This window comes from Esox lucius, chromosome 12 (genome assembly GCF_011004845.1).
Source record: "Esox lucius isolate fEsoLuc1 chromosome 12, fEsoLuc1.pri, whole genome shotgun sequence".
In the NCBI taxonomy this organism is placed as follows: Eukaryota; Metazoa; Chordata; class Actinopteri; order Esociformes; family Esocidae; genus Esox; species Esox lucius.
The window spans coordinates 14,022-32,822 of NC_047580.1; the positions used below are offsets into that span (position 1 = coordinate 14,022).

At 49.2% G+C, this 18,801-nt stretch overlaps 50 non-coding genes across 50 annotated transcripts; all 50 read right to left on the bottom strand.

Moving 5' to 3' along the window:
* Positions 1–3: 3 nt before the first annotated feature.
* Positions 4–122, bottom strand: LOC114837602. The gene has a single exon (XR_003781032.1). It is a non-coding gene; the product is annotated as a 5S ribosomal RNA (ribosomal RNA).
* A 103-nt stretch (positions 123–225) lies between these two features.
* On the bottom strand, positions 226–344 carry LOC114837603. The gene has a single exon (XR_003781033.1). It is a non-coding gene; the product is annotated as a 5S ribosomal RNA (ribosomal RNA).
* A 102-nt stretch (positions 345–446) lies between these two features.
* Positions 447–565, bottom strand: LOC114837604. The gene has a single exon (XR_003781034.1). It is a non-coding gene; the product is annotated as a 5S ribosomal RNA (ribosomal RNA).
* A 103-nt stretch (positions 566–668) lies between these two features.
* Positions 669–787, bottom strand: LOC114837606. Its single transcript, XR_003781036.1, has one exon. It is a non-coding gene; the product is annotated as a 5S ribosomal RNA (ribosomal RNA).
* Positions 788–890: 103 nt separating this feature from the next.
* Positions 891–1,009, bottom strand: LOC114837607. The gene has a single exon (XR_003781037.1). It is a non-coding gene; the product is annotated as a 5S ribosomal RNA (ribosomal RNA).
* A 103-nt stretch (positions 1,010–1,112) lies between these two features.
* Positions 1,113–1,231, bottom strand: LOC114837561. Its single transcript, XR_004576652.1, has one exon. It is a non-coding gene; the product is annotated as a 5S ribosomal RNA (ribosomal RNA).
* Positions 1,232–1,334: 103 nt separating this feature from the next.
* On the bottom strand, positions 1,335–1,453 carry LOC114837608. The gene has a single exon (XR_003781038.1). It is a non-coding gene; the product is annotated as a 5S ribosomal RNA (ribosomal RNA).
* A 103-nt stretch (positions 1,454–1,556) lies between these two features.
* On the bottom strand, positions 1,557–1,675 carry LOC114837449. The gene has a single exon (XR_003780836.1). It is a non-coding gene; the product is annotated as a 5S ribosomal RNA (ribosomal RNA).
* A 103-nt stretch (positions 1,676–1,778) lies between these two features.
* On the bottom strand, positions 1,779–1,897 carry LOC114837320. The gene has a single exon (XR_003780838.1). It is a non-coding gene; the product is annotated as a 5S ribosomal RNA (ribosomal RNA).
* A 103-nt stretch (positions 1,898–2,000) lies between these two features.
* LOC114837321 lies at positions 2,001–2,119 on the bottom strand. The gene has a single exon (XR_003780839.1). It is a non-coding gene; the product is annotated as a 5S ribosomal RNA (ribosomal RNA).
* A 103-nt stretch (positions 2,120–2,222) lies between these two features.
* LOC114837322 lies at positions 2,223–2,341 on the bottom strand. Its single transcript, XR_003780840.1, has one exon. It is a non-coding gene; the product is annotated as a 5S ribosomal RNA (ribosomal RNA).
* A 103-nt stretch (positions 2,342–2,444) lies between these two features.
* On the bottom strand, positions 2,445–2,563 carry LOC114837323. The gene has a single exon (XR_003780841.1). It is a non-coding gene; the product is annotated as a 5S ribosomal RNA (ribosomal RNA).
* Positions 2,564–2,665: 102 nt separating this feature from the next.
* LOC114835575 lies at positions 2,666–2,784 on the bottom strand. Its single transcript, XR_003779476.2, has one exon. It is a non-coding gene; the product is annotated as a 5S ribosomal RNA (ribosomal RNA).
* A 103-nt stretch (positions 2,785–2,887) lies between these two features.
* LOC114835573 lies at positions 2,888–3,006 on the bottom strand. The gene has a single exon (XR_003779474.1). It is a non-coding gene; the product is annotated as a 5S ribosomal RNA (ribosomal RNA).
* Positions 3,007–3,109: 103 nt separating this feature from the next.
* On the bottom strand, positions 3,110–3,228 carry LOC114835572. Its single transcript, XR_003779473.2, has one exon. It is a non-coding gene; the product is annotated as a 5S ribosomal RNA (ribosomal RNA).
* A 103-nt stretch (positions 3,229–3,331) lies between these two features.
* Positions 3,332–3,450, bottom strand: LOC114835571. The gene has a single exon (XR_003779472.1). It is a non-coding gene; the product is annotated as a 5S ribosomal RNA (ribosomal RNA).
* A 103-nt stretch (positions 3,451–3,553) lies between these two features.
* Positions 3,554–3,672, bottom strand: LOC114837161. Its single transcript, XR_003779478.2, has one exon. It is a non-coding gene; the product is annotated as a 5S ribosomal RNA (ribosomal RNA).
* A 103-nt stretch (positions 3,673–3,775) lies between these two features.
* Positions 3,776–3,894, bottom strand: LOC114837162. Its single transcript, XR_003780708.1, has one exon. It is a non-coding gene; the product is annotated as a 5S ribosomal RNA (ribosomal RNA).
* Positions 3,895–3,997: 103 nt separating this feature from the next.
* LOC114837163 lies at positions 3,998–4,116 on the bottom strand. The gene has a single exon (XR_003780709.1). It is a non-coding gene; the product is annotated as a 5S ribosomal RNA (ribosomal RNA).
* A 103-nt stretch (positions 4,117–4,219) lies between these two features.
* Positions 4,220–4,338, bottom strand: LOC114837165. Its single transcript, XR_003780711.1, has one exon. It is a non-coding gene; the product is annotated as a 5S ribosomal RNA (ribosomal RNA).
* Positions 4,339–4,441: 103 nt separating this feature from the next.
* LOC114837166 lies at positions 4,442–4,560 on the bottom strand. Its single transcript, XR_003780712.1, has one exon. It is a non-coding gene; the product is annotated as a 5S ribosomal RNA (ribosomal RNA).
* A 103-nt stretch (positions 4,561–4,663) lies between these two features.
* Positions 4,664–4,782, bottom strand: LOC114837167. Its single transcript, XR_003780713.1, has one exon. It is a non-coding gene; the product is annotated as a 5S ribosomal RNA (ribosomal RNA).
* A 103-nt stretch (positions 4,783–4,885) lies between these two features.
* Positions 4,886–5,004, bottom strand: LOC114837168. Its single transcript, XR_003780714.1, has one exon. It is a non-coding gene; the product is annotated as a 5S ribosomal RNA (ribosomal RNA).
* A 103-nt stretch (positions 5,005–5,107) lies between these two features.
* On the bottom strand, positions 5,108–5,226 carry LOC114837169. Its single transcript, XR_003780715.1, has one exon. It is a non-coding gene; the product is annotated as a 5S ribosomal RNA (ribosomal RNA).
* Positions 5,227–5,329: 103 nt separating this feature from the next.
* On the bottom strand, positions 5,330–5,448 carry LOC114837170. Its single transcript, XR_004576649.1, has one exon. It is a non-coding gene; the product is annotated as a 5S ribosomal RNA (ribosomal RNA).
* Positions 5,449–5,551: 103 nt separating this feature from the next.
* Positions 5,552–5,670, bottom strand: LOC114834832. The gene has a single exon (XR_003779086.2). It is a non-coding gene; the product is annotated as a 5S ribosomal RNA (ribosomal RNA).
* Positions 5,671–5,773: 103 nt separating this feature from the next.
* Positions 5,774–5,892, bottom strand: LOC114834837. The gene has a single exon (XR_004576650.1). It is a non-coding gene; the product is annotated as a 5S ribosomal RNA (ribosomal RNA).
* A 103-nt stretch (positions 5,893–5,995) lies between these two features.
* LOC114834848 lies at positions 5,996–6,114 on the bottom strand. Its single transcript, XR_003779097.2, has one exon. It is a non-coding gene; the product is annotated as a 5S ribosomal RNA (ribosomal RNA).
* A 102-nt stretch (positions 6,115–6,216) lies between these two features.
* On the bottom strand, positions 6,217–6,335 carry LOC114834831. The gene has a single exon (XR_003779085.2). It is a non-coding gene; the product is annotated as a 5S ribosomal RNA (ribosomal RNA).
* A 102-nt stretch (positions 6,336–6,437) lies between these two features.
* LOC114834850 lies at positions 6,438–6,556 on the bottom strand. The gene has a single exon (XR_003779099.2). It is a non-coding gene; the product is annotated as a 5S ribosomal RNA (ribosomal RNA).
* Positions 6,557–6,659: 103 nt separating this feature from the next.
* LOC114834851 lies at positions 6,660–6,778 on the bottom strand. The gene has a single exon (XR_003779100.2). It is a non-coding gene; the product is annotated as a 5S ribosomal RNA (ribosomal RNA).
* A 103-nt stretch (positions 6,779–6,881) lies between these two features.
* Positions 6,882–7,000, bottom strand: LOC114834852. Its single transcript, XR_003779101.2, has one exon. It is a non-coding gene; the product is annotated as a 5S ribosomal RNA (ribosomal RNA).
* Positions 7,001–7,103: 103 nt separating this feature from the next.
* LOC114834887 lies at positions 7,104–7,222 on the bottom strand. The gene has a single exon (XR_003779136.2). It is a non-coding gene; the product is annotated as a 5S ribosomal RNA (ribosomal RNA).
* Positions 7,223–7,325: 103 nt separating this feature from the next.
* LOC114834823 lies at positions 7,326–7,444 on the bottom strand. Its single transcript, XR_003779077.2, has one exon. It is a non-coding gene; the product is annotated as a 5S ribosomal RNA (ribosomal RNA).
* Positions 7,445–7,546: 102 nt separating this feature from the next.
* On the bottom strand, positions 7,547–7,665 carry LOC114834853. Its single transcript, XR_003779102.2, has one exon. It is a non-coding gene; the product is annotated as a 5S ribosomal RNA (ribosomal RNA).
* Positions 7,666–7,768: 103 nt separating this feature from the next.
* LOC114834854 lies at positions 7,769–7,887 on the bottom strand. Its single transcript, XR_003779103.2, has one exon. It is a non-coding gene; the product is annotated as a 5S ribosomal RNA (ribosomal RNA).
* Positions 7,888–7,990: 103 nt separating this feature from the next.
* Positions 7,991–8,109, bottom strand: LOC114834820. Its single transcript, XR_003779074.2, has one exon. It is a non-coding gene; the product is annotated as a 5S ribosomal RNA (ribosomal RNA).
* A 102-nt stretch (positions 8,110–8,211) lies between these two features.
* Positions 8,212–8,330, bottom strand: LOC114834821. The gene has a single exon (XR_003779075.2). It is a non-coding gene; the product is annotated as a 5S ribosomal RNA (ribosomal RNA).
* A 103-nt stretch (positions 8,331–8,433) lies between these two features.
* LOC114834855 lies at positions 8,434–8,552 on the bottom strand. Its single transcript, XR_003779104.2, has one exon. It is a non-coding gene; the product is annotated as a 5S ribosomal RNA (ribosomal RNA).
* A 102-nt stretch (positions 8,553–8,654) lies between these two features.
* On the bottom strand, positions 8,655–8,773 carry LOC114834822. Its single transcript, XR_003779076.2, has one exon. It is a non-coding gene; the product is annotated as a 5S ribosomal RNA (ribosomal RNA).
* A 103-nt stretch (positions 8,774–8,876) lies between these two features.
* LOC114834824 lies at positions 8,877–8,995 on the bottom strand. The gene has a single exon (XR_003779078.2). It is a non-coding gene; the product is annotated as a 5S ribosomal RNA (ribosomal RNA).
* A 102-nt stretch (positions 8,996–9,097) lies between these two features.
* On the bottom strand, positions 9,098–9,216 carry LOC114834856. The gene has a single exon (XR_003779105.2). It is a non-coding gene; the product is annotated as a 5S ribosomal RNA (ribosomal RNA).
* A 103-nt stretch (positions 9,217–9,319) lies between these two features.
* LOC114834834 lies at positions 9,320–9,438 on the bottom strand. Its single transcript, XR_003779088.2, has one exon. It is a non-coding gene; the product is annotated as a 5S ribosomal RNA (ribosomal RNA).
* A 103-nt stretch (positions 9,439–9,541) lies between these two features.
* Positions 9,542–9,660, bottom strand: LOC114834857. The gene has a single exon (XR_003779106.1). It is a non-coding gene; the product is annotated as a 5S ribosomal RNA (ribosomal RNA).
* Positions 9,661–12,282: 2,622 nt separating this feature from the next.
* Positions 12,283–12,401, bottom strand: LOC114840615. The gene has a single exon (XR_003779583.2). It is a non-coding gene; the product is annotated as a 5S ribosomal RNA (ribosomal RNA).
* Positions 12,402–12,500: 99 nt separating this feature from the next.
* On the bottom strand, positions 12,501–12,619 carry LOC114835837. Its single transcript, XR_003779578.2, has one exon. It is a non-coding gene; the product is annotated as a 5S ribosomal RNA (ribosomal RNA).
* A 102-nt stretch (positions 12,620–12,721) lies between these two features.
* On the bottom strand, positions 12,722–12,840 carry LOC114835846. Its single transcript, XR_003779586.1, has one exon. It is a non-coding gene; the product is annotated as a 5S ribosomal RNA (ribosomal RNA).
* Positions 12,841–12,942: 102 nt separating this feature from the next.
* LOC114835847 lies at positions 12,943–13,061 on the bottom strand. Its single transcript, XR_003779587.1, has one exon. It is a non-coding gene; the product is annotated as a 5S ribosomal RNA (ribosomal RNA).
* A 102-nt stretch (positions 13,062–13,163) lies between these two features.
* LOC114835838 lies at positions 13,164–13,282 on the bottom strand. The gene has a single exon (XR_003779579.2). It is a non-coding gene; the product is annotated as a 5S ribosomal RNA (ribosomal RNA).
* Positions 13,283–13,384: 102 nt separating this feature from the next.
* On the bottom strand, positions 13,385–13,503 carry LOC114835814. Its single transcript, XR_003779555.1, has one exon. It is a non-coding gene; the product is annotated as a 5S ribosomal RNA (ribosomal RNA).
* Positions 13,504–18,801: the final 5,298 nt, after the last annotated feature.

The window sequence follows — 18,801 nt, forward strand, 5'->3', positions numbered from 1 at the left end:
AAAGGCTTACAGCACCTGGTATTCCCAGGCGGTCTCCCATCCAAGTACTAACCGGGCCCGACCCTGCTTAGCTTCCGAGATCAGACGAGATCGGGCGTGCTCAGGGAGGTGTGGCCGTAAGCCTATTGACAGTTTGAATTTGGGCCTTTTATAGAGTGTGTGGACATGTCCTAAAAGAATGATTGACAGGATTTTTTTCACAAATTAATTGACCCCAATCAAAAAGGCTTACAGCACCTGGTATTCCCAGGCGGTCTCCCATCCAAGTACTAACCGGGCCCGACCCTGCTTAGCTTCCGAGATCAGACGAGATCGGGCGTGCTCAGGGAGGTGTGGCCGTAAGCCTATTGACAGTTTGAATTTGGGCCTTTTATAGAGTGTGTGGACATGTCCTAAAAGAATGATTGACAGGATTTTTTCACAAATTAATTGACCCCAATCAAAAAGGCTTACAGCACCTGGTATTCCCAGGCGGTCTCCCATCCAAGTACTAACCGGGCCCGACCCTGCTTAGCTTCCGAGATCAGACGAGATCGGGCGTGCTCAGGGAGGTGTGGCCGTAAGCCTATTGACAGTTTGAATTTGGGCCTTTTATAGAGTGTGTGGACATGTCCTAAAAGAATGATTGACAGGATTTTTTTCACAAATTAATTGACCCCAATCAAAAAGGCTTACAGCACCTGGTATTCCCAGGCGGTCTCCCATCCAAGTACTAACCGGGCCCGACCCTGCTTAGCTTCCGAGATCAGACGAGATCGGGCGTGCTCAGGGAGGTGTGGCCGTAAGCCTATTGACAGTTTGAATTTGGGCCTTTTATAGAGTGTGTGGACATGTCCTAAAAGAATGATTGACAGGATTTTTTTCACAAATTAATTGACCCCAATCAAAAAGGCTTACAGCACCTGGTATTCCCAGGCGGTCTCCCATCCAAGTACTAACCGGGCCCGACCCTGCTTAGCTTCCGAGATCAGACGAGATCGGGCGTGCTCAGGGAGGTGTGGCCGTAAGCCTATTGACAGTTTGAATTTGGGCCTTTTATAGAGTGTGTGGACATGTCCTAAAAGAATGATTGACAGGATTTTTTTCACAAATTAATTGACCCCAATCAAAAAGGCTTACAGCACCTGGTATTCCCAGGCGGTCTCCCATCCAAGTACTAACCGGGCCCGACCCTGCTTAGCTTCCGAGATCAGACGAGATCGGGCGTGCTCAGGGAGGTGTGGCCGTAAGCCTATTGACAGTTTGAATTTGGGCCTTTTATAGAGTGTGTGGACATGTCCTAAAAGAATGATTGACAGGATTTTTTTCACAAATTAATTGACCCCAATCAAAAAGGCTTACAGCACCTGGTATTCCCAGGCGGTCTCCCATCCAAGTACTAACCGGGCCCGACCCTGCTTAGCTTCCGAGATCAGACGAGATCGGGCGTGCTCAGGGAGGTGTGGCCGTAAGCCTATTGACAGTTTGAATTTGGGCCTTTTATAGAGTGTGTGGACATGTCCTAAAAGAATGATTGACAGGATTTTTTTCACAAATTAATTGACCCCAATCAAAAAGGCTTACAGCACCTGGTATTCCCAGGCGGTCTCCCATCCAAGTACTAACCGGGCCCGACCCTGCTTAGCTTCCGAGATCAGACGAGATCGGGCGTGCTCAGGGAGGTGTGGCCGTAAGCCTATTGACAGTTTGAATTTGGGCCTTTTATAGAGTGTGTGGACATGTCCTAAAAGAATGATTGACAGGATTTTTTTCACAAATTAATTGACCCCAATCAAAAAGGCTTACAGCACCTGGTATTCCCAGGCGGTCTCCCATCCAAGTACTAACCGGGCCCGACCCTGCTTAGCTTCCGAGATCAGACGAGATCGGGCGTGCTCAGGGAGGTGTGGCCGTAAGCCTGTTGACAGTTTGAATTTGGGCCTTTTATAGAGTGTGTGGACATGTCCTAAAAGAATGATTGACAGGATTTTTTTCACAAATTAATTGACCCCAATCAAAAAGGCTTACAGCACCTGGTATTCCCAGGCGGTCTCCCATCCAAGTACTAACCGGGCCCGACCCTGCTTAGCTTCCGAGATCAGACGAGATCGGGCGTGCTCAGGGAGGTGTGGCCGTAAGCCTATTGACAGTTTGAATTTGGGCCTTTTATAGAGTGTGTGGACATGTCCTAAAAGAATGATTGACAGGATTTTTTTCACAAATTAATTGACCCCAATCAAAAAGGCTTACAGCACCTGGTATTCCCAGGCGGTCTCCCATCCAAGTACTAACCGGGCCCGACCCTGCTTAGCTTCCGAGATCAGACGAGATCGGGCGTGCTCAGGGAGGTGTGGCCGTAAGCCTATTGACAGTTTGAATTTGGGCCTTTTATAGAGTGTGTGGACATGTCCTAAAAGAATGATTGACAGGATTTTTTTCACAAATTAATTGACCCCAATCAAAAAGGCTTACAGCACCTGGTATTCCCAGGCGGTCTCCCATCCAAGTACTAACCGGGCCCGACCCTGCTTAGCTTCCGAGATCAGACGAGATCGGGCGTGCTCAGGGAGGTGTGGCCGTAAGCCTATTGACAGTTTGAATTTGGGCCTTTTATAGAGTGTGTGGACATGTCCTAAAAGAATGATTGACAGGATTTTTTCACAAATTAATTGACCCCAATCAAAAAGGCTTACAGCACCTGGTATTCCCAGGCGGTCTCCCATCCAAGTACTAACCGGGCCCGACCCTGCTTAGCTTCCGAGATCAGACGAGATCGGGCGTGCTCAGGGAGGTGTGGCCGTAAGCCTATTGACAGTTTGAATTTGGGCCTTTTATAGAGTGTGTGGACATGTCCTAAAAGAATGATTGACAGGATTTTTTTCACAAATTAATTGACCCCAATCAAAAAGGCTTACAGCACCTGGTATTCCCAGGCGGTCTCCCATCCAAGTACTAACCGGGCCCGACCCTGCTTAGCTTCCGAGATCAGACGAGATCGGGCGTGCTCAGGGAGGTGTGGCCGTAAGCCTATTGACAGTTTGAATTTGGGCCTTTTATAGAGTGTGTGGACATGTCCTAAAAGAATGATTGACAGGATTTTTTTCACAAATTAATTGACCCCAATCAAAAAGGCTTACAGCACCTGGTATTCCCAGGCGGTCTCCCATCCAAGTACTAACCGGGCCCGACCCTGCTTAGCTTCCGAGATCAGACGAGATCGGGCGTGCTCAGGGAGGTATGGCCGTAAGCCTATTGACAGTTTGAATTTGGGCCTTTTATAGAGTGTGTGGACATGTCCTAAAAGAATGATTGACAGGATTTTTTTCACAAATTAATTGACCCCAATCAAAAAGGCTTACAGCACCTGGTATTCCCAGGCGGTCTCCCATCCAAGTACTAACCGGGCCCGACCCTGCTTAGCTTCCGAGATCAGACGAGATCGGGCGTGCTCAGGGAGGTGTGGCCGTAAGCCTATTGACAGTTTGAATTTGGGCCTTTTATAGAGTGTGTGGACATGTCCTAAAAGAATGATTGACAGGATTTTTTTCACAAATTAATTGACCCCAATCAAAAAGGCTTACAGCACCTGGTATTCCCAGGCGGTCTCCCATCCAAGTACTAACCGGGCCCGACCCTGCTTAGCTTCCGAGATCAGACGAGATCGGGCGTGCTCAGGGAGGTGTGGCCGTAAGCCTATGGACAGTTTGAATTTGGGCCTTTTATAGAGTGTGTGGACATGTCCTAAAAGAATGATTGACAGGATTTTTTTCACAAATTAATTGACCCCAATCAAAAAGGCTTACAGCACCTGGTATTCCCAGGCGGTCTCCCATCCAAGTACTAACCGGGCCCGACCCTGCTTAGCTTCCGAGATCAGACGAGATCGGGCGTGCTCAGGGAGGTGTGGCCGTAAGCCTATGGACAGTTTGAATTTGGGCCTTTTATAGAGTGTGTGGACATGTCCTAAAAGAATGATTGACAGGATTTTTTTCACAAATTAATTGACCCCAATCAAAAAGGCTTACAGCACCTGGTATTCCCAGGCGGTCTCCCATCCAAGTACTAACCGGGCCCGACCCTGCTTAGCTTCCGAGATCAGACGAGATCGGGCGTGCTCAGGGAGGTGTGGCCGTAAGCCTATTGACAGTTTGAATTTGGGCCTTTTATAGAGTGTGTGGACATGTCCTAAAAGAATGATTGACAGGATTTTTTTCACAAATTAATTGACCCCAATCAAAAAGGCTTACAGCACCTGGTATTCCCAGGCGGTCTCCCATCCAAGTACTAACCGGGCCCGACCCTGCTTAGCTTCCGAGATCAGACGAGATCGGGCGTGCTCAGGGAGGTGTGGCCGTAAGCCTATTGACAGTTTGAATTTGGGCCTTTTATAGAGTGTGTGGACATGTCCTAAAAGAATGATTGACAGGATTTTTTTCACAAATTAATTGACCCCAATCAAAAAGGCTTACAGCACCTGGTATTCCCAGGCGGTCTCCCATCCAAGTACTAACCGGGCCCGACCCTGCTTAGCTTCCGAGATCAGACGAGATCGGGCGTGCTCAGGGAGGTGTGGCCGTAAGCCTATTGACAGTTTGAATTTGGGCCTTTTATAGAGTGTGTGGACATGTCCTAAAAGAATGATTGACAGGATTTTTTTCACAAATTAATTGACCCCAATCAAAAAGGCTTACAGCACCTGGTATTCCCAGGCGGTCTCCCATCCAAGTACTAACCGGGCCCGACCCTGCTTAGCTTCCGAGATCAGACGAGATCGGGCGTGCTCAGGGAGGTGTGGCCGTAAGCCTATTGACAGTTTGAATTTGGGCCTTTTATAGAGTGTGTGGACATGTCCTAAAAGAATGATTGACAGGATTTTTTTCACAAATTAATTGACCCCAATCAAAAAGGCTTACAGCACCTGGTATTCCCAGGCGGTCTCCCATCCAAGTACTAACCGGGCCCGACCCTGCTTAGCTTCCGAGATCAGACGAGATCGGGCGTGCTCAGGGAGGTGTGGCCGTAAGCCTATTGACAGTTTGAATTTGGGCCTTTTATAGAGTGTGTGGACATGTCCTAAAAGAATGATTGACAGGATTTTTTTCACAAATTAATTGACCCCAATCAAAAAGGCTTACAGCACCTGGTATTCCCAGGCGGTCTCCCATCCAAGTACTAACCGGGCCCGACCCTGCTTAGCTTCCGAGATCAGACGAGATCGGGCGTGCTCAGGGAGGTGTGGCCGTAAGCCTATTGACAGTTTGAATTTGGGCCTTTTATAGAGTGTGTGGACATGTCCTAAAAGAATGATTGACAGGATTTTTTTCACAAATTAATTGACCCCAATCAAAAAGGCTTACAGCACCTGGTATTCCCAGGCGGTCTCCCATCCAAGTACTAACCGGGCCCGACCCTGCTTAGCTTCCGAGATCAGACGAGATCGGGCGTGCTCAGGGAGGTGTGGCCGTAAGCCTATTGACAGTTTGAATTTGGGCCTTTTATAGAGTGTGTGGACATGTCCTAAAAGAATGATTGACAGGATTTTTTTCACAAATTAATTGACCCCAATCAAAAAGGCTTACAGCACCTGGTATTCCCAGGCGGTCTCCCATCCAAGTACTAACCGGGCCCGACCCTGCTTAGCTTCCGAGATCAGACGAGATCGGGCGTGCTCAGGGAGGTGTGGCCGTAAGCCTATTGACAGTTTGAATTTGGGCCTTTTATAGAGTGTGTGGACATGTCCTAAAAGAATGATTGACAGGATTTTTTTCACAAATTAATTGACCCCAATCAAAAAGGCTTACAGCACCTGGTATTCCCAGGCGGTCTCCCATCCAAGTACTAACCGGGCCCGACCCTGCTTAGCTTCCGAGATCAGACGAGATCGGGCGTGCTCAGGGAGGTGTGGCCGTAAGCCTATTGACAGTTTGAATTTGGGCCTTTTATAGAGTGTGTGGACATGTCCTAAAAGAATGATTGACAGGATTTTTTTCACAAATTAATTGACCCCAATCAAAAAGGCTTACAGCACCTGGTATTCCCAGGCGGTCTCCCATCCAAGTACTAACCGGGCCCGACCCTGCTTAGCTTCCGAGATCAGACGAGATCGGGCGTGCTCAGGGAGGTGTGGCCGTAAGCCTATTGACAGTTTGAATTTGGGCCTTTTATAGAGTGTGTGGACATGTCCTAAAAGAATGATTGACAGGATTTTTTCACAAATTAATTGACCCCAATCAAAAAGGCTTACAGCACCTGGTATTCCCAGGCGGTCTCCCATCCAAGTACTAACCGGGCCCGACCCTGCTTAGCTTCCGAGATCAGACGAGATCGGGCGTGCTCAGGGAGGTGTGGCCGTAAGCCTATTGACAGTTTGAATTTGGGCCTTTTATAGAGTGTGTGGACATGTCCTAAAAGAATGATTGACAGGATTTTTTCACAAATTAATTGACCCCAATCAAAAAGGCTTACAGCACCTGGTATTCCCAGGCGGTCTCCCATCCAAGTACTAACCGGGCCCGACCCTGCTTAGCTTCCGAGATCAGACGAGATCGGGCGTGCTCAGGGAGGTGTGGCCGTAAGCCTATTGACAGTTTGAATTTGGGCCTTTTATAGAGTGTGTGGACATGTCCTAAAAGAATGATTGACAGGATTTTTTTCACAAATTAATTGACCCCAATCAAAAAGGCTTACAGCACCTGGTATTCCCAGGCGGTCTCCCATCCAAGTACTAACCGGGCCCGACCCTGCTTAGCTTCCGAGATCAGACGAGATCGGGCGTGCTCAGGGAGGTGTGGCCGTAAGCCTATTGACAGTTTGAATTTGGGCCTTTTATAGAGTGTGTGGACATGTCCTAAAAGAATGATTGACAGGATTTTTTTCACAAATTAATTGACCCCAATCAAAAAGGCTTACAGCACCTGGTATTCCCAGGCGGTCTCCCATCCAAGTACTAACCGGGCCCGACCCTGCTTAGCTTCCGAGATCAGACGAGATCGGGCGTGCTCAGGGAGGTGTGGCCGTAAGCCTATTGACAGTTTGAATTTGGGCCTTTTATAGAGTGTGTGGACATGTCCTAAAAGAATGATTGACAGGATTTTTTTCACAAATTAATTGACCCCAATCAAAAAGGCTTACAGCACCTGGTATTCCCAGGCGGTCTCCCATCCAAGTACTAACCGGGCCCGACCCTGCTTAGCTTCCGAGATCAGACGAGATCGGGCGTGCTCAGGGAGGTGTGGCCGTAAGCCTATTGACAGTTTGAATTTGGGCCTTTTATAGAGTGTGTGGACATGTCCTAAAAGAATGATTGACAGGATTTTTTTCACAAATTAATTGACCCCAATCAAAAAGGCTTACAGCACCTGGTATTCCCAGGCGGTCTCCCATCCAAGTACTAACCGGGCCCGACCCTGCTTAGCTTCCGAGATCAGACGAGATCGGGCGTGCTCAGGGAGGTGTGGCCGTAAGCCTATTGACAGTTTGAATTTGGGCCTTTTATAGAGTGTGTGGACATGTCCTAAAAGAATGATTGACAGGATTTTTTCACAAATTAATTGACCCCAATCAAAAAGGCTTACAGCACCTGGTATTCCCAGGCGGTCTCCCATCCAAGTACTAACCGGGCCCGACCCTGCTTAGCTTCCGAGATCAGACGAGATCGGGCGTGCTCAGGGAGGTGTGGCCGTAAGCCTATTGACAGTTTGAATTTGGGCCTTTTATAGAGTGTGTGGACATGTCCTAAAAGAATGATTGACAGGATTTTTTTCACAAATTAATTGACCCCAATCAAAAAGGCTTACAGCACCTGGTATTCCCAGGCGGTCTCCCATCCAAGTACTAACCGGGCCCGACCCTGCTTAGCTTCCGAGATCAGACGAGATCGGGCGTGCTCAGGGAGGTGTGGCCGTAAGCCTATTGACAGTTTGAATTTGGGCCTTTTATAGAGTGTGTGGACATGTCCTAAAAGAATGATTGACAGGATTTTTTTCACAAATTAATTGACCCCAATCAAAAAGGCTTACAGCACCTGGTATTCCCAGGCGGTCTCCCATCCAAGTACTAACCGGGCCCGACCCTGCTTAGCTTCCGAGATCAGACGAGATCGGGCGTGCTCAGGGAGGTGTGGCCGTAAGCCTATTGACAGTTTGAATTTGGGCCTTTTATAGAGTGTGTGGACATGTCCTAAAAGAATGATTGACAGGATTTTTTCACAAATTAATTGACCCCAATCAAAAAGGCTTACAGCACCTGGTATTCCCAGGCGGTCTCCCATCCAAGTACTAACCGGGCCCGACCCTGCTTAGCTTCCGAGATCAGACGAGATCGGGCGTGCTCAGGGAGGTGTGGCCGTAAGCCTATTGACAGTTTGAATTTGGGCCTTTTATAGAGTGTGTGGACATGTCCTAAAAGAATGATTGACAGGATTTTTTTCACAAATTAATTGACCCCAATCAAAAAGGCTTACAGCACCTGGTATTCCCAGGCGGTCTCCCATCCAAGTACTAACCGGGCCCGACCCTGCTTAGCTTCCGAGATCAGACGAGATCGGGCGTGCTCAGGGAGGTGTGGCCGTAAGCCTATTGACAGTTTGAATTTGGGCCTTTTATAGAGTGTGTGGACATGTCCTAAAAGAATGATTGACAGGATTTTTTCACAAATTAATTGACCCCAATCAAAAAGGCTTACAGCACCTGGTATTCCCAGGCGGTCTCCCATCCAAGTACTAACCGGGCCCGACCCTGCTTAGCTTCCGAGATCAGACGAGATCGGGCGTGCTCAGGGAGGTGTGGCCGTAAGCCTATTGACAGTTTGAATTTGGGCCTTTTATAGAGTGTGTGGACATGTCCTAAAAGAATGATTGACAGGATTTTTTTCACAAATTAATTGACCCCAATCAAAAAGGCTTACAGCACCTGGTATTCCCAGGCGGTCTCCCATCCAAGTACTAACCGGGCCCGACCCTGCTTAGCTTCCGAGATCAGACGAGATCGGGCGTGCTCAGGGAGGTGTGGCCGTAAGCCTATTGACAGTTTGAATTTGGGCCTTTTATAGAGTGTGTGGACATGTCCTAAAAGAATGATTGACAGGATTTTTTCACAAATTAATTGACCCCAATCAAAAAGGCTTACAGCACCTGGTATTCCCAGGCGGTCTCCCATCCAAGTACTAACCGGGCCCGACCCTGCTTAGCTTCCGAGATCAGACGAGATCGGGCGTGCTCAGGGAGGTGTGGCCGTAAGCCTATTGACAGTTTGAATTTGGGCCTTTTATAGAGTGTGTGGACATGTCCTAAAAGAATGATTGACAGGATTTTTTTCACAAATTAATTGACCCCAATCAAAAAGGCTTACAGCACCTGGTATTCCCAGGCGGTCTCCCATCCAAGTACTAACCGGGCCCGACCCTGCTTAGCTTCCGAGATCAGACGAGATCGGGCGTGCTCAGGGAGGTGTGGCCGTAAGCCTATTGACAGTTTGAATTTGGGCCTTTTATAGAGTGTGTGGACATGTCCTAAAAGAATGATTGACAGGATTTTTTTCACAAATTAATTGACCCCAATCAAAAAGGCTTACAGCACCTGGTATTCCCAGGCGGTCTCCCATCCAAGTACTAACCGGGCCCGACCCTGCTTAGCTTCCGAGATCAGACGAGATCGGGTGTGCTCAGGGAGGTGTGGCCGTAAGCCTATTGACAGTTTGAATTTGGGCCTTTTATAGAGTGTGTGGACATGTCCTAAAAGAATGATTGACAGGATTTTTTTCAACAATTAATTGAGCTCAATCAAAAAGGCTTACAGCACCTGGTATTCCCAGGCGGTCTCCCATCCAAGTACTAACCCTAACCCGACCCTGCTTAGCTTCCGAGATCAGACGAGATCGGGCGTGCTTTTTTTTTTAATCTTTCATTATAAAAAATACACAATTTACAATATTTACAAATTCAGAATTGCACAAAAACACAAAATCATACAAAGATACATACAATACCATCCATCACTCCAATACCCACATCATTTCTACAGCCAATCAACACCATTACCCCCACAGAGAGCACCCTATACAAATCGTCACTCCAATACCCACATCATTTCTACAGCAAATCAAACCCTTTACCCCAACAACTACTAACCTGTACAGTTCGTCACAACAAGCATAATCAAAACAACCACAATCAAAACGTTAACAACAAGCATTCACAGTGAAACAAAGTACCATTTACCCCACCATATATTTCAAACCACCTCACCCAGTCTTTAACCTCCTCACTCACATTTCCCAACATCACTACCCAAAAAACCAACACAAACATATTCACTCCATCACCAACCCCTCTTCCTCTAGCACACACTGTCTAATATATAACCTCTCCCAATCTCTCACTGTCCCCCCCCCGGTGTACAAAATCCTGTGAAGTCATACTACACTCACCCCTCCTATAAGCATCAACAAAACCGTACCAAAAAAGCCCCTTCGACATATTGTCCTCAACATAGTCCAGCCCCACCCTTTTCCTCTCTTCCACCCTCACCCCTTGCACCGCACTCCTCCCAACAACAACTTTGTCCCTTCCCCTCCCCACGCCACCTAACATTCCCCCACCTCCCTCCTCACCCCCCTTCCCCTCTTTCGTTAATGTCTGCCCCACCACATTCATATCTAACCCAACACCTTTCCCCACCCCCTCTACACTCTTCCCAGCTACTGCCCTATCCAGCCCAACCCCCTTCCTCGTGCCCCTTGGTGCCTGTTCCACCACAGCCTTGCCCAGCTCTCCCCCACCACCTCTCCCCACACCCCCAACTACCACCCTGCTATCACCCACCACACCCCCCTTCCCCACTTGCCTTGACGTCTGCCCCACCCCATTCTTCCCTGTCCCCACATCCCCCTTCCCACTAGACACCTCACACACACCCCCCACACTTTCAGAAACAACCCTACCCCTCCCTGCCGTCTTTGAAATCTGCCCACCTACGTTCCTATCCAGCCCAACCCCCTTCCCTGTGTCCCTTAAAGACTGCACAACCACAGCCTTGCCCAGCCCTCCCCCACCTACACCCACCTTCACACCCAAACCCCCCTTCCCACTAGGCACCCCACATGCACCCCCCACTCTATCAGCAACATCTCCACCACCCACCATAACATCACCGTGTCCAGAATCATCTTCAGTGTCAGTCTCGTACTCAGATCCAGTCCCCATCTCCTCTTCAGATCCAGTTCCCGGCTCCTCACCTTCTTCACAGGCCCGCTTTGCATCACTGGACGACGCACACGAACACCTCCGCCGCTTCTCGCCACAGCCAGAACAGTCCAGCGCAGCACCCACCACACATTCCCGAGCATAATGTCCTTGAGCCCCACACCGGAAACACACAAAAACAGGACACTCACGCAACACATGACCAGGACGAATACACAATCTACAAACTCTAATCTGCTTGTCATGGACAACCTTAAAAAACTCAGTCCCCTCCAGCGTGTCAAACTTTGCAGAATAAGGCAGGGACCTGACAGTCTCCGTAAACTTTACTTTGCAGTAGCGTGTGCCATCCACTATATCTGTGTCAGGCCAATATCTCCTCATTATTGGCGACACAACAGTCACGCCCCAACCTTCCAGCTTGGACCGTATCTCTCCATCTGTAACATATGGCGGTAAGTTCATGAATGTCACTACCTGTTCAGAGCACGACAAATCTGTAGCAATAATCCTGGTTTCTTTCATTTTCACACCATCCAACAGCCTCTCCTTCCCTTTAATTTGGCCCATGGTCAGCTCATATTTCTTCTGAGCCTTAAAACGACACCCCACCACTTCTCCGCACAAATTCCCAACACATTGCAGCAACTCCATCATAGTGATTTTATCTTCACCCACCATCTCCACAGCCACAGTCAGGGACTTCTCATACAGTCTCTCCTTGTTTGTAGGAGCCGCCATTGCAATCCTCTTCATGTAAATCAAACCGCAATCAAACACAAAACAGATTAAAGTCCCCCGTACGGCAAAGCCGCCGGGGAACAGAAAAACAAAATGAGGGAAAATAACAATTTGAAATCTCCAACCACTATCAACCAACAGAAAATCAAAAGAAAGAACTCAGAAAACTCCAGTAGCTACAAACACAATCAACCTGCAATTACCAGCACCTGGCACACACTCTCAAACACGGGCGTGCTCAGGGAGGTGTGGCCGTAAGCCTATTGACAGTTTGAATTTGGGCCTTTTATAGAGTGTGTGGACATGTCCTAAAAGAATGATTGACAGGATTTTTTTCACAAATTAATTGAGCTCAATCAAAAAGGCTTACAGCACCTGGTATTCCCAGGCGGTCTCCCATCCAAGTACTAACCGGGCCCGACCCTGCTTAGCTTCCGAGATCAGACGAGATCGGGCGTGCTCAGGGAGGTGTGGCCGTAAGCCTATTGACAGTTTGAATTTGGGCCTTTTATAGAGTGTGTGGACATGTCCTAAAAGAATGATTGACAGGATTTTTTTCAACAATTGAGCTCAATCAAAAAGGCTTACAGCACCTGGTATTCCCAGGCGGTCTCCCATCCAAGTACTAACCGGTCCCGACCCTGCTTAGCTTCCGAGATCAGACGAGATCGGGCGTGCTCAGGGAGGTGTGGCCGTAAGCCTATTGACAGTTTGAATTTGGGCCTTTTATAGAGTGTGTGGACATGTCCTAAAAGAATGATTGACAGGATTTTTTCCCAAATTAATTGACCCCAATCAAAAAGGCTTACAGCACCTGGTATTCCCAGGCGGTCTCCCATCCAAGTACTAACCGGGCCCGACCCTGCTTAGCTTCCGAGATCAGACGAGATCGGGCGTGCTCAGGGAGGTGTGGCCGTAAGCCTATTGACAGTTTGAATTTGGGCCTTTTATAGAGTGTGTGGACATGTCCTAAAAGAATGATTGACAGGATTTTTTCACAAATTAATTGACCCCAATCAAAAAGGCTTACAGCACCTGGTATTCCCAGGCGGTCTCCCATCCAAGTACTAACCGGGCCCGACCCTGCTTAGCTTCCGAGATCAGACGAGATCGGGCGTGCTCAGGGAGGTGTGGCCGTAAGCCTATTGACAGTTTGAATTTGGGCCTTTTATAGAGTGTGTGGACATGTCCTAAAAGAATGATTGACAGGATTTTTTCACAAATTAATTGACCCCAATCAAAAAGGCTTACAGCACCTGGTATTCCCAGGCGGTCTCCCATCCAAGTACTAACCGGGCCCGACCCTGCTTAGCTTCCGAGATCAGACGAGATCGGGCGTGCTCAGGGAGGTGTGGCCGTAAGCCTATTGACAGTTTGAATTTGGGCCTTTTATAGAGTGTGTGGACATGTCCTAAAAGAATGATTGACCGTATTTTTTCACAAATTAATTGACCCCAATCAAAAAGGCTTACAGCACCTGGTATTCCCAGGCGGTCTCCCATCCAAGTACTAACCGGGCCCGACCCTGCTTAGCTTCCGAGATCAGACGAGATCGGGCGTGCTCAGGGAGGTGTGGCCGTAAGCCTATTGACAGTTTGAATTTGGGCCTTTTATAGAGTGTGTGGACATGTCCTAAAAGAATGATTGACAGGATTTTTTCACAAATTAATTGACCCCAATCAAAAAGGCTTACAGCACCTGGTATTCCCAGGCAGTCTCCCATCCAAGTACTAACCAGGCCCGACCCTGCTTACTTTCAGAGATCAGACGAGTTTGGGCGTGCTTTTTTTTTTCCCATCTTCTTCTGCTTCATCCGGGGCCGGGTCGCGGGGGCAGCAATCTAAGCAGAGATGCCCAGACTTCCCTATCCCCAGACATTTCCTCCAGCTCTTCCGGGGGGACACCGAGGCGTTCCCAGGCCAGCCGGGAGACATAGTCCCTCCAGCGTGTCCTAGGTCTTCCCCGGGGTCTCCTCCCGGTGGGACGGGACCTGAACACCTTCCCAGGAAGGCGTTCTGGAGGCATCCGAAACAGATGGCCAAGCCATCTCAGCTGACCCCTCTCGATGTGGAGGAGCAGCGGCTCTACTCCGAGCTCCTCCTGGGTGAGCGAGCTTCTCACCCTATCTCTAAGGGATCGTCCAGCCACCCTGCGGAGAAAGCTTATTTTGGCCTCCTGCATCCGGGATCTTGTCCTTTCGGTCATGACCCAAAGCTCATGACCATAGGTGAGAGTAGGAACGTAGATTGACCGGTAAATCTTTCTTCACCACGACAGACCGATACATCAACCGCATTACTGTAGAAGCTGCACCGATCCGTCTGTCAATCTCCCGTTCCATTCTTCCCTCACTCGTGAACAAGACCCCTAGATACTTAAACTCCTCCACTTGAGGCAAGCACTCTCCACCAACCTGAACGGATTTGGAGGTACTGATTCTCATCCCCCCGCTTCACACTCGTCTGCAAACCGTCCCAGCGCATGCTGAAGGTCCTGGTTTGAAGGAGCCAACATGACAAGATCATCCGCAAAGAGCAAAGACGATATTGTGTGGTCCCCAAACCTGACACCCTCCGGCCCCTGGCTGCGCCTAGAAATTCTGTCCATAAAAATTATGAACAGAACCGGCGACAAAGGGCAGCCCTGCCGGAGTCCAACATGCACTGGGAACAAGTCTGACTCACTGCCGGCAAAGACTTTCCCGGGAAAGCTGAGAAGTGTGATCCCCCTATAGGTGGAACACACCCTCCGGTCCCCCTTCTTAAAAAGAGGGACCACCACCCCGGTCTGCCATCCCAAAGGCACTGTCCCCGACCGCCACGCAATGTTGCACAGGCCTGTCAACCAAGACAGCCCCACAACATCCAGAGACTTGAGGTACTCAGGGCGGATCTCATCCACCCCCGGTGCCTTGCCACCAAGGAGTTTCTTGACCACCTCAGTGACTTCAACCCGGGTGATGGACGAGTCCACCTCTGAGCCCTCATCCTCTGCTTCCTCAATCGAAGACGTGACGGCGGGATTGAGGAGATCCTCAAAGTACTCCTTCCACCGCCCGACGACATCCCCAGTTGAGGTCAACAGCTGCCCACCTCTACTGTAAACAGCGTTGGTAGGGCACTGTTTCCCTCTCCTGAGGCGCCGGACGGTTTGCCAGAATCTCTTCGAGGCCAGCCGATAGTCCTTCTCCATGGCCTCACCGAACTCCTCCCAGGCCCAAGTTTTTTGCCTCCACAACCACCCATGCTGCGGTCCTTTTGGCCTGTCGGTACCCATCAGGCGCCTCAGGAGTCCCACAAGCCAACCAGGCCTGATAGGACTCCTTCTTCAGCTTGACGGCATCCCTTACTTCCGGTGTCCACCACCGGGTTCGGGGATTGCCGCCTCGACAGGCACCGGAGACTTTATGGCCACAGCTCAGAGCGGCCACTTCGACAATGGCGGTGGAGAACATGGTCCACTCTGACTCAATATCTCCAGCCTCCCTCGGGATCCAGTCGAAGCTCTGCCGGAGGTGGGAGTTAAAGATCTCTCTGACAGGAGACTCAGCCAGACATTCCCAGCAGACCCTTACAGTACGCTTGGGCCTGCCGAGTCTGTCCAGCTTCCTCCCCCGCCATCGGATCCAACCAGGTGGTGATCAGTTGACAGCTCCGCCCCTCTCTTCACCCGAGTGTCCAAGACATACGGCCGCAGGTCAGATGAAACGACAACAAAGTCGATCATCGACCTGCGGCCTAGAGTGCCATGTGCACTGATGGACACCCTTATGCTTGAACATGGTGTTTGTTATGGACAAACTGTGACTAGCACTGAAGTCCAATAACAGAACACCGCTCGGGTTCAGATCAGGGGGGCCGTTCCTCCCAATCACGCCCCTCCAGGTGTCACTGTCGTTGCCCACGTGGGCGTTGAAGTCCCCCAGTAGAACGATAGAGTCCCCAGTCGGAGTACTTTCCAGCACCCCTCCCAGAGACTCCAAGAAGGTTGGGTACTCTGCACTGCCGTTCGGGTTGTAGGCACAAACAACAGTGAGAGACCTATCCCTGACCCGTAGGTGCAGGGAAACGACCCTCTCGTTCACCGGGGTAAACTCCAACACATGGCGGCAGAGCTGGGGAGCTATAAGCAAACCCACACCAGCCCGCCGCCTCTCACCATGGGCAACTCCAGAGTGGTGAAGAGTCCATCCTCTCTCAAGGAGTGTGGTTCCAGAGCCCAAGCCGTGCGTAGAGGTGATCCCGACTACCTCTAGTCGGAACCTTTCAACCTCACGCACGATCTCAGGCTCCTTCCCTGCCAGCGAGGTGACGTTCCACGTCCCTAGAGCTAGTTTTCGTGTCCAGGGATCGGGTTGTCTAGGCCCCCGCCTTCGACTGCCGCCCGATCCTCTCTGCACCGACCCCTTATGGTCCCTCCTGTGGGTGGTGAGCCCACGGGAAGGCGGCCCCACGTCGCTCGTTCGGGCTGAGCCCGGCCGGGCCCCATGGGGAAAGGCCCGGCCACCAGGCGCTCGCATTCGAGCCCCAACCCCGGGCCTGGCTCCAGGGTGGGGTCGCGGCTGCCCCATACCGGGCAACGTCACGGAACTCAAGAAAATTTTCATCATTAAGGGGTGTTTTGAACCGCTCTTAGTCTGACCCGTCGCCTAGGACCTGTTTGCCTTGGGAGACCCTACCAGGGGCATATAGCCCCAGACAACATAGCTCCTAGGGTCACTCGGGTACTCAAACCCCTCCACCACGTTAAGGTGGCAGTTTTTTTATTATCAAAAATACATTTATACATAAATACACAAAGGAGGCACCACTTACAGATGAATCAACAAGAACACACTTAACAAAAAGTACTCACAAACAGAAATAAACATTATCAATACCAATAACCACCTAAACGGAAAAAAACCAGATGGTATACAACAAAAAAAACAGACATCTATCAAGCATTAATGACCATTCAACAAATTCCCAACTCTTCGATGAGATAATCTATAAGTAACACCAATTAACACCATCACATTCACCAGAGTAACACCATCACATTCAAAAATTGTAATCAACGCAACCCCCTTCCCCCCTCCCCAACAATCTACTCCCATAGACAAAAACCTCATCAAAATTCTCCATCTTGGAATTGCACAACATATCAACATGTCCTGTAAACACTGTAACAAAAAGCTCCCATACCCCTACTCTCCGTCCATCAAAACAGGCATAATTCCTTCTGCAATAAACAGCGTACCTCACAAAACTCAGGACTACATTCAACAGAAACACATTACAACCCGCCCGCTCCCCACACACCCCAAATAACATAATTTCTTCCCACACATTACTCTCAAGCAATTCCCTATCCCAATTCCTGTAAACCATGTCTTTTATTTTACAATAATAATCTGTCAACTCCTCACATTGAATAAAAAGGTGCATAAGATCTTCAGGAACACCCCCACATATATCACATTCCCTCGCAATGTCCGGAACAATCTGATGCAGTACCACTTTTGTATGAATACGGTTATGTCTCAACACAAAATCGGTGTTCCCACATTCCATTATTTTCCCCTTCAAGTGCAAATTTTCCCAAACACGAGAGATCTTCATCGCTGGAAACACTCGGGCCCACATCCTCTCAGACGCCGGTCTAGATCATCAACCTCGTACACAATATCCACCAGGGCTTGAGCCTTCAAAAACCCTGGAATTACTTCATAAGTGAAGTCCTTTATGAGTCTCAGGCCAGCTCTCATGAACAAGGAATTATACAACACTCTACCGCTAAAGCAAATTTTGGGGTTCAGAAACACAGGTTGATGCATGATAAGATCCTTATGGTCACATGTATATTTAAGTTGTGGGAGCAGTTCACCCCATGCACGCAGAACCTCCACATAAAAAGCGGGAACTCGACCATACATGGACTGGTTCCATATCATGAAAAGCCCACTCTCCTCGCACCCACCATACTCATACAAGTACCTTCTAAGAAAACACTTCCACCCATACTCCTCCAGACCATATAAATACATTTGCACCGTCTAAATTCTTAACGCTTTCCTTTTAGCATCAATATCGATAAATTTGAGACCCCCCTCCATGTAATCGGCAGCAAGAGTAGTCTTGGATGTCCTCGCTCCCTTACCCACCCACAAAAAGTCTGAAATCAATCCCTGCAAATCCCTCAATACCCAATCCGGCATAACCACAGCACCCATAACATATACACATTTCGACATCAACAATGAATTCACCACCACCACCCTCCCATTTAATTTAAGTGTTCTCAGTTTCCAAAAAGACAAAGTCTGTTTAATTTTACTTGAGACCCCCGCCCAGGTCATAAAGCAAGCCTCCTTTTCATCACTCCCCAAATAAATCCCAAGGACTTTTATAAACCCCTCCGCGGTCTTAAATTTGTACCTACAACCTAAATCAGTAACGCCACCCATGTACAGTATCTCTGTCTTCTCAACATTGATCCTTGCTCCAGACGCTTTCCCATACACTTCGAAGCACTCCATTATACACTTCACACTATCTCCATCCCTCACAGTGCAAGTGGTGTCATCAGCATACTGCTGTACTACACTAACACCACCTCCAGGAAGCTCAATACCTCTGATCCCTGGATCGGCTTTCAAGAGAGCCGCCAAAGGTTCCACTGCCATACAAAAAAGTGCAGCAGACAGTGGGCACCCCTGCCTTACTGACCTCTCCAAAGGAAAGGTATCAGTTAGCAGGCCATTACACTTCACCCTGCTCACAGCGGAGCTATATAACAGCCATATCCAAGCCACCATACGTTTACCAAAGCCAAATGTCTCAAGCGTCTGCATTAAATACGAATGCTCCACCCTATCAAAAGCCTTGTTCAAATCCAAGC